At 41.4% G+C, this 9,237-nt stretch overlaps 1 protein-coding gene across 3 annotated transcripts in view; it reads left to right on the forward strand.

Moving 5' to 3' along the window:
- LOC109916756 (regulating synaptic membrane exocytosis protein 2-like) overlaps positions 1–9,237 on the forward strand; it is a 913,938-nt gene that overhangs the window by 794,978 nt on the left and 109,723 nt on the right. The gene's annotated exons all lie outside the window — the stretch shown is intronic.

A 9,237-nucleotide genomic window follows, 5' to 3' on the forward strand; every position in this document is an offset into this window, starting at 1 on the left:
GAATTGGTGCATTATGGGAAGAAGCGCTACTCTGACTTTTTACAAAAACTTTGTGGGCCAAGAGAGACATAGTAACGAGCAGTGGGATATGAGAGCTGAATGTGGAAAGATTAATTAAATGGGCAGATAGGTGATTGGTGAGTTTTAAATTTTTTTTCTCTCTAAATGGGCAAAAATAGAAATGCGCAATGGAAGTATCACCTTTAAATTTAAGTTTTAACAGGTTATTTCACTTTAGAGAATGACAAGTTATTGTTGAATGATAGCACTAAACTTAATGAGTTAAATAAAACACAATAAAGATGGCAGGGCAAGTGATCTGTTGCGGCTGTAGCATGTGGGTGTAGGTGTCCGCATCAACCATACCTGCAGTGTTTTCAATTCAAGACAAGTCAGCTCAGAATTGCTGAGCTGGAGTCCAGAATATGGGAAAGTGTGAGGCTATACACTTTGATAGGAAGAGTAGAGGCATAGACTACTTTTATCAATAGAGAAAATCTTTGAAAATCTTAAGCACAAAAGAATTTGGGAGACCTAGTTCAGGATTCTCTCAAGATTAACATGCAAGTTCAGTTGGGAAGACAAATGCAATGTTCATGTTCATTTCAAGATGGCTAGAATACAAGAACAGAGATGTACCGCTGAGGCTGAATAAGGCTCTGATCAGACCTGATTTGTGAGCGGTTTGGATCCTGTACCTAAGGAATGATGTGCTGGCATTGGAAGGGCTTCAGAGGAGGTTTATAAGAATGATCCCGGGCTTGCCGTATGAGAAGCAGTTGAGGACTGTAAGAAGTATTTGATGGAGTTAGAAGGATGAGGGGGGAATCTCATTGAAACTTATAGAATACTGAGAGGCCTGGATAGAGGGGATGTGGAGAAGATGTTTCCACTAGTAGAAGTTGCTAGGATCAGAGGACACAACCTCAGAATGAAGGGATGACCCTTCAGAACGGAGATGAGGTGGAATTTCTTCAGCCAGAGGGTGGTTAATCTGTGGAACTCATTGCCTCAGAGGGCTGTGGAGGCCAAGTAATTGAATGTATTTAAGACAGAAATAGATAGGGTCTTGATTGGTAAGGAGATTAAGGGTTACAGGGAGAAGACAGGAGATTGGGGTTGAGAAACATATCAGCTGTGATCTAGAGGCTGGACTGAATGGTCTCATTCTGTTCCTATAACTTATGGACTTATAGTCAGTGTTTTGGATGTTATGATACATCAGAGAGGGGAAAAGTGACATTGTCATTTTATTCCAGGAGGCAGTTGCACTATTTAGGTGAGGTACTTTGAATTTGACAGACAGTGACTTAGGATGTGACTGGAAGTGAGGCAAGTATGGCAGTACAGAAGTATCACTGGGAGTAGCGGGGTGGAGGTAAGCTGGTTCAATTGTCCAGAAGATTTTAAGTTTTTTGCAATTTGAGTCAACGAGAATGGGGATTGCAGGGTGGATAAATGAAATAATACATGTGCAGGTTCGAGTGGAGAGAGTAAGTAAGATTGTTGTGGTAGTAGGGGATTGTATTTTCAGCAGAATAAACATTGTTCTCTGCAACCAAAAGCAAATTTTCCTACACCCATGCCAAGATTAGGTTATCTGCTCAGAGTTGGAGTGCAATTTACTGTGGGAGGTGGTATCCAGTTATGGTTGTCCATGTGGGTACCAAAATCTTACCTAAGTCAAGGCAAGATGTTCTGTCTAGAGTTTGTGAGCATCTTGTGGCTAAGTTAATAAACAAAGCCACAAAAATAATAATGCCTGGGTTACTACCTGAGTCATGAGTAGATTGTCATTAGTGAGTTAAGACTAGGAAGTTAAATGAGTAACTCATATCGGTGTGAGAGACATGGGTTTTGATTCATGGCCATTGGCAAATCGGAGAAAAGTAGAAACTGTACGATTGGGACAGTCTTCACATGATACATGCTGGGACAAGTTTTCTGGTGAGTTGAGTTGGCTTTAAACTAAATAGATTGGGGGGTGAGGGGATGCAGTAGTGGGGTCACATGAGCCTAAACGTGATACTCAACCTAAGAGGTCATGTTGCAGGGTTAACATATCAGCATGGATTGAAGATTGATTGGCTAATAGGAAACAGTGAGTCAACATAAGTGGGCTATTTTCAGTTTGAAAAGCTCAAACTCGTGCAATGCCGCAGTGTCGGAGTATCAACTAATTACCATCTATATCAATGGTTTGAATGAAATGACTGAGTTTTTGGTGCTAAATTAGCCAATAAGTAACCAGGAGCAGGAATAGACCATTCAGCACTTTGAGCCTACTCTGCTATTCAAATGACCATGGCTGATCTTCGATCTCGGCACTATATTCCTGCTTTCTCTCCAATTCTTTTGATGGCTTTAATATCTATAATTTTATCAATCAATTTCTTGAATATACTTAGAACATAACATTGATAGGATAGTGAGTTGTCAAGAGGACTTGACGCGAGATACATAGGGAATTAGATTGGTTAGGGGGCCATGTGGCGGGAGCTGGGTGCGCCAGCCGTGTCCTGTGGTTATGGCAGATCAAGCGTAGGCTGGAGCAATGGCGAGAGCAGGCCAGTAAGATGGCAGAAGTCGGTGGCAAGAGCAGTCGTTGGTGACAGCAGGCCGGGGAGGCGACAGCAGTCGGTGGCGACTGCAGCAAGAGCGGGCCTTTCACATGGTGGCAGCAACAGCAGCCTTCTGGGTGTCTTAGCAATTGCAGCAGCGCCTGCACCATTGTAAAGATGGGACTTGGGACTCTGCAATCTGGACATTTTTATTTTCTTGTTTACCTTTTGACTCTGTTAAATCTTTTAATTCTGGTTTTTGTAACCAAGTGGGCACCAGTGAATGGCGACTTTGTGCACTTTTCACTGTACTTATGTATTCCTATACTTGGTACATGGGACAAATAAATAAATCTAAATCTAAGTCTAAATCTAAAAGGGAAGAAATAGGCAGGTGTCTTGGAAATTCAGAAAATTTGAACTTGTCTACTTTGGCAGGAATAACAAAATATAGTGTATTATTCAAATGCAGAGATAGTACAGCATTCTACAGTACTGAGAGACCTGGGTGTCCCAGTATATGAATCTGAAAATAATAACATGTATGTACTGTGAGTGATTAGGAAGGTAAATACAATACCGGCATTTATTGCAAAGGAAAGTGTTAAAATTGACAAATGTTGCTACAGCTAGCTGCACAAGGCCTCAGTGAAACCCCAATACTGAATACTATGTGCATATTTCATCCCCTTAATTAAGAAAGGAGAAAATTCATTAAAACATTTCAGAGAAAATTCATTCAACTGACTTTCGAGATTAAGAGGTTCTCTTATGAGGAAAGGTTGAGTGGGTTGGGTTTATAAGCATTGAAGTTTAGAAGATTGAGTGGTGATTTTATTGAAATAAACAAGGACCTTCAGGGAAAAAAACTGAAAGAACTGCGGATGCTGGGAATCTGAAACAAGAACAGAAATTGCTCAAAAATCTCAGGTCCGGCAGCATTTGTGCAGGGATCCAGTGACCCTTCTTCAGAACGATCATGAGGAACTTGACAGAGTAGATGTTGAGAGGATGTTTCTCCTCACTGGGGAGTCTAGACCTCCGGGATACGGTTTACAATCTGTGTGGAGTTTGCACATTCTCCACATGTCTGCGCGGGTTCTTCCCGGTGCTCCAGTTTCCTCCCACAGTCCAAAGATGTGCAGGCTAGGTGGATTGCCCATGCCAAATTGCCCATAGTGCCCAGGGATGTGCAGATTAGATGGATTGGGTGTGGGAAATGCAGGGTTGCAGGCATAGGGTAGAGGGTGAGTGTGGGTGGTACCTTCTTCAGAGAATCAGTGTGGACTTGTTGGGCCAAATGGCCTGTTTCCACACTGTAGGGATTCTATATAGAAAGAATGTGGGTCTGATTTATTACTGAGATTAGGAAGTCTGTTTTTTCACTCAGAGTTTGAAGAATTCTCTTCACCAGACAGCAGTGGAGGCAGAGTCATTGAATGTATTCAAGAGTAGTTAGGTAGATTTTTGATCAACAAGGGAGTCAAGAGTCATGGGGAAAGTGGTGGTGAGACCACAATTACATCATCCATGATCTTAACGAAGGGTTGAATAGTCGTGAGGGGCTGAATAGCCTACTCCTAACCCTAATTCCAATCCTTTTGCTTGCAAGTGTTCTTATGTAATGTTGAAAAGCATATGTAAAGTTTCTACTGACTATGACAAAAAACAAAGATTAAAACATTGAAACTTCCGACTGTTGGAGTGGTGTGAGACATCGTCAGATGTGTCAATTAAGTTGGCACGTGGATCAGTGGTTAGCACTGTTGCCTCACAGCGCCAGGGTCCTGGATTCAATCCCACCCTCCGGTGACTGCGTGGAGTTTGCACATTCTCCCCGTGTCTGCGTAGGTTTCTTCCGGGTGCTCCGGTTTCCTCCCACTGTCCAAAGATGTGCAGGTTAGGTGGCTTGGCAATGCTAAATTGCCCATAGTGTCTAGTATGGGAAATGCAGGGATAGGGTAGGGGGTGGGTCTGGGTGAGATGCTCTTCGGAGGGGGCGGTGTGGACTTGATGGGCTGAATGGCTGCTTCTACACTGTAGGTATTCTATGAAGTCCGTACGTATTTTGTTTTAAATGAAGAAGTGAAGTCAAGAATGGTGATCAGGGCTCATACATCAAAAGAAGTTGTGATATGACAGCCAAATATGAATAATGCAAAGTAACTTGAATTGAGAGTTGGCTCTGTTACAAACATCTATGCAAACTGGCATTTGATAAGTGCAGTGTGATGTGTTTGAAGTTGTCTTTTCCCTAGGATGGGGGATTCCAAGACTGGAGGACGCATGTTTAAGATGAGAAGAGAGAGATTTTAAAAAGACATAGAGACAATTTTTTTACATAGAGGGTGGTTTGCGTGTGGAATGAACTTCCTGAGGAAGAGGTGGATGTGGGTACAATTGCAGTGTTTAGAAGACATTTGGATAAGTACATAGATAGAAAAGGTTTGGAGCAAAATGGGCCAGGAGCAGGCAGATAGGACTAGTTCAGTTTGGGATTATGTTTGGCATGGACTGGTTGGACTGAAACATCCATGCTGTTTGACTTTATGAAACTATGACTGGAAGAACAATTTGAATTTGTAGAATACCTTCACATCTTTCTTAGGAACATTCCAAGGTCATTGCAATCGTGTAAGATAAACAGGCAACTTTTGTTTTAATTACTAAGAATTCACAAATCTAAATGAGATGAGTTAATTTGCTTTTAGCAGTCTCAGAAGAATAATTTTAGTCTGTAATAGTGAAGAAATCACTGTTGTTTTTCAGTTTGTGAGACAAGATCATTAATGTCTTTACAAGTAAATAAACAAGTCATCTGACTTCCATGGTCTCTCATTGAACACCAGTGCTGTCTTTCTAGAGTGGCAGCCTAGATAATATCCTGGGTCTTTTACGTAACAGTTGCAAATACTGACATAGACCTCAGCCTGCGGAACTTGAGCTTGATTTCGTATACATACGTAGAAGTTTACTCTGGGATTATTCTACTGTTAATCATTGGCTAATGATATGAATTAACAAGTAAGTAACAGTGGGAACTTTATTTCAAAGGCTTAATTAATTTTTAAAAGCGTAATGCTGAACAATTAACCCCATGCCCATCCCTCAGACCCTGCATGCCTCCTGCCTACTCTGTACCAACATCAGCTTCTTTGATTTGGGAACAATGTAATGTGAATCCCTTACTGAAATAACTGTAGACTAAATGCTCAGCGATGGGTCAGCCATTATTTAAGTTTACTCAGCTTATTAAATCAACGTATTCTACCCTTTGAACTGTAATTGCTATTTCTCAAACCTTCTCAGTATGATTGTGTAGATAGCCCTTTGGAGGCTTTGGCTTGTTTCATACTAGCAAATCTGTTTAGGATCTTGTTAAAATCCATTAATCTACTTAGTTTATCTGTATTAACAGTAGTTGCTATAATTGCAATGTGTCAGCTTACAGTTTCCATTTATTTACACTTAACTTTCAGTTTTGAAGTTGAACTTTATTTTCTAAAATTATGAAATCAGATAATTCAAGCTGCACATAGGATTTCCTGATTATGGTGTTTCTGCATCCCTCATTCCCAAACAGTTAGTTTCAATGTATTTTAATTTTAACCACTTATTTTGAAAGAAGGGCAAAACTAACAGTTTTGGGAATGATGAATGCCGGTTTATGTTCAAAAATAAACAACATACTTTACAGCCCTTTTTGTTTTACAAATAACCATGGAATATCTATTTCTATAAAGAATAACATTTTAACAAATTGATAAAGACATGCTTTTGGGGCATGCGGTTTCTGAGAATGCATTTTTAAAGGAGGACAGTGCCATTTTCATTCAAGGTACATTTTATTCAATAAAAATGTTTTTTTTATTCTTTTATGGGATGTAGGTATCACAGATGAGGCCAACATTTGTTTCCCATACCTTATTGCCCTTGAACTGAGTAGCTTACCTGGCCATTTCAAACGGCAGTTAAGTCAACTAGCTGCAGATTTCATATGTCATTTGTAAGGGCATTTTTTCACTGATGGTTAAATGACATCCTGCTTTTTTACTGGAGTAGTAGTTGCATTAATGGTTTAATTGAAAGATATCCAGATGTTATCAAGGTATTCCTTAGAATTTACTGTTCACAGTTTTCTTGTTGGCTGATAGAATTTTGGAAGCATTATTACTTTAAGTCACCACAACCAGGTTTCTAGTATTGAGACTGGCTCTACTATAATGAGGGGTATGTCCGGTTCCAAGCGATCAATTGTGATAAGGGACTGTCTAGTCAGAGGCAGAGACAGAGACTTCTGTGGCCAACAGTGAGGCATCAGAATGGTGTGTTGCCTCCCTTTTGCCAGGGTCAAGGATGTCTCGGATAGGATGTAGAATGTTCTCAAAGGGGAGAGTGACCAGCAGGAGGTTATTGTACACATTGGTACCAACGGCATAGGAAGAGAAAAGGAGGAAGTTCTGAGGAGAGAATATAGGAAATTAAGCAGGGGGTTAAAAAGTAGGTCATCAAAGGTAGTAATATCTGGATTACTGCCAGTGCCACATGCTAGTGAGAGTAGCAATAGGAGGATAGAGCAGATGAATGCGTTGATGAGGAGCTGGTGTGGGGAAGAAGGATACACATTCTTGGATCATTGGAATCTTTTCTGGAGTAAGAGTGACCTGTCTAAGAAGGACTGGTTGCACCTGAACTGGAAGGGAACTTGTATACTGACAGGGAGATTTGCTGGAGCTACTTGGGGGGATTTAAACTAGTTAGGCAGAAATTCTCAGAAGTTGATTAGGAGTAGATATTTGCAGGTTAAAGGATGGCTGGAAAGAGAAAAGCCTTCAAAAGTGTGGTAAGAGAGTCCAGAGACAGTATGTTCCTGTTAGCATGAAGGGCAAGGCTTGTAGGTATAGGGAATGCTCAAGAGTAGAGAAATTGAGGCTGTGGTCAAGAAAAAGAAGGAAGCTTATGTCAGCTATAGACCACAGGGATCGAGTGAATCCCAAGAAGAGTATAAAGGCAGTAGGAGTGTACTTAAGAGGGAAATCAGGAGGGCAAAAAGGGGAAGTGAGATAGTTTTGGCAAATAGGGTTAAGCAGAAACCAAAGAGATTCTACAAATACATTAAGAACAAAAGAGTAACAAGGGATAGAATAGAGCCCCTTAAAGATCAGCAAGGCTGCGTATGTGTGGACCTGCAGGAGATGGGTGGGATACTAAATTATTATTCAACGTCAGTGTTTACTGTAGAGAAGCGTATGGAAGCTTGAAAACTTAGCGAAATAAATAATGACATCTTGATAATTGTCCATATTACAGAGGAGGAGGTGCTCAGCATCTTAAAATGCATAAAGGTGGATGAATCCCCAGAACATGATCAGGTGTACCTCAGAACTTTGTGGGAAGCTAGGGAAGTGATTGCTGGACCCCTTGCAGAGATACTTGTATCATTGACAGCCACAGGTAAGGTGCCAGAAGACTGGAGGTTGGCTAAGATGGTGCTGTTATTTATAAAAGGTGCAAGGAAAAACCAGGGAACTATAAAATGGTGAGCCTGACATCAGTGGTGGGTAAGCTGTTGGAGGGGATTCTGAGGATTTCATGTATTTGGAAAGACAAATACTGATTAGGGATCATCAACATGGCTTTGTGCATGGGAAAGCATGTCTCAGTAACTTGATTCCTCATGTCCTGTGAAGAATATAAAGAAAACAAGAAAAAACTCAAGCAGAGAATTAGCGGAACAAAAAGCGGCCATGAAATCACCTTAGCAAGTCGGATTAAAGAGAATCCTAAGGCATTCTATACATACATTAAAAACAAGAGGATAACTAGGGAGAAGGTATGACCACTCAAGGTGAATGTGGGTGAGATCCTAAATGAGTAATTTGCATTGGTATTCACCCAGGAGAAGGATAGTGAGATTAGTGTGGGTCATGTTAATATGCTAGGGCAGTTTGTGATCAAGAAAGAAGTGGTGTTGAGTCTCTTGAAGCGCTTTAAGGTGGATACGTCGCCAAGGCCTGATGGCATCTACCTGAGAGAGGCAAGAGAGGAGATTGCTGGCATCTTGACCAAGATCATTGTAACCCTGCTAGCCACAGGAGAGGTCCTTGAGGACCTGCGAGTCGCTAACGTTGGCCCTTTGTTCAAGAAGGGAAATAGTGATAATCCAGGAAACTATAGACCAGTGAGTCTCACATCAGTGTTTGGGAAGCTATTGGAGAGAATTCTTAGGGATAGGATTTACATGCATTTGGCAAAGCATGGCCTATTTTGGGGCAGTCAGCATGGCTTTGTGCAAGGCAGGTCATGTCTTACTAACTTAATTGAATTTTTTGAGGAAGTGACGAAGGTGATTGATGAGGGTAGAGCAGTGGATGTTGTCTGCTGGATTTTTGTAAGGCTTTTGACGAGGTCCGTCATGGTAGGCTAATCCAGAAGATACATGGGATCCATGGTGACCTGGGTGCGTGGATTCAGAATTGGCATACCCATAGAAGGCAGAGGGTAGTGGTGGAAAGGTGTTTTTCTGGTTGGAGATCCGTGACTAGTGGTGTTCCACAGGGAGTGCCGATGCTGGAGTCTGAGATAACAAGGTGTGGAGCTGGATGAACACGGCAGGCCAGGCAGCATCAGAGTAGCAGGAAAGCTGACATTTCAGGACCCGAAACGTCAGCTTTCC

This window comes from Rhincodon typus, chromosome 4 (genome assembly GCF_021869965.1).
Source record: "Rhincodon typus isolate 14 chromosome 4, sRhiTyp1.1, whole genome shotgun sequence".
NCBI classification, from domain to species: Eukaryota; Metazoa; Chordata; class Chondrichthyes; order Orectolobiformes; family Rhincodontidae; genus Rhincodon; species Rhincodon typus.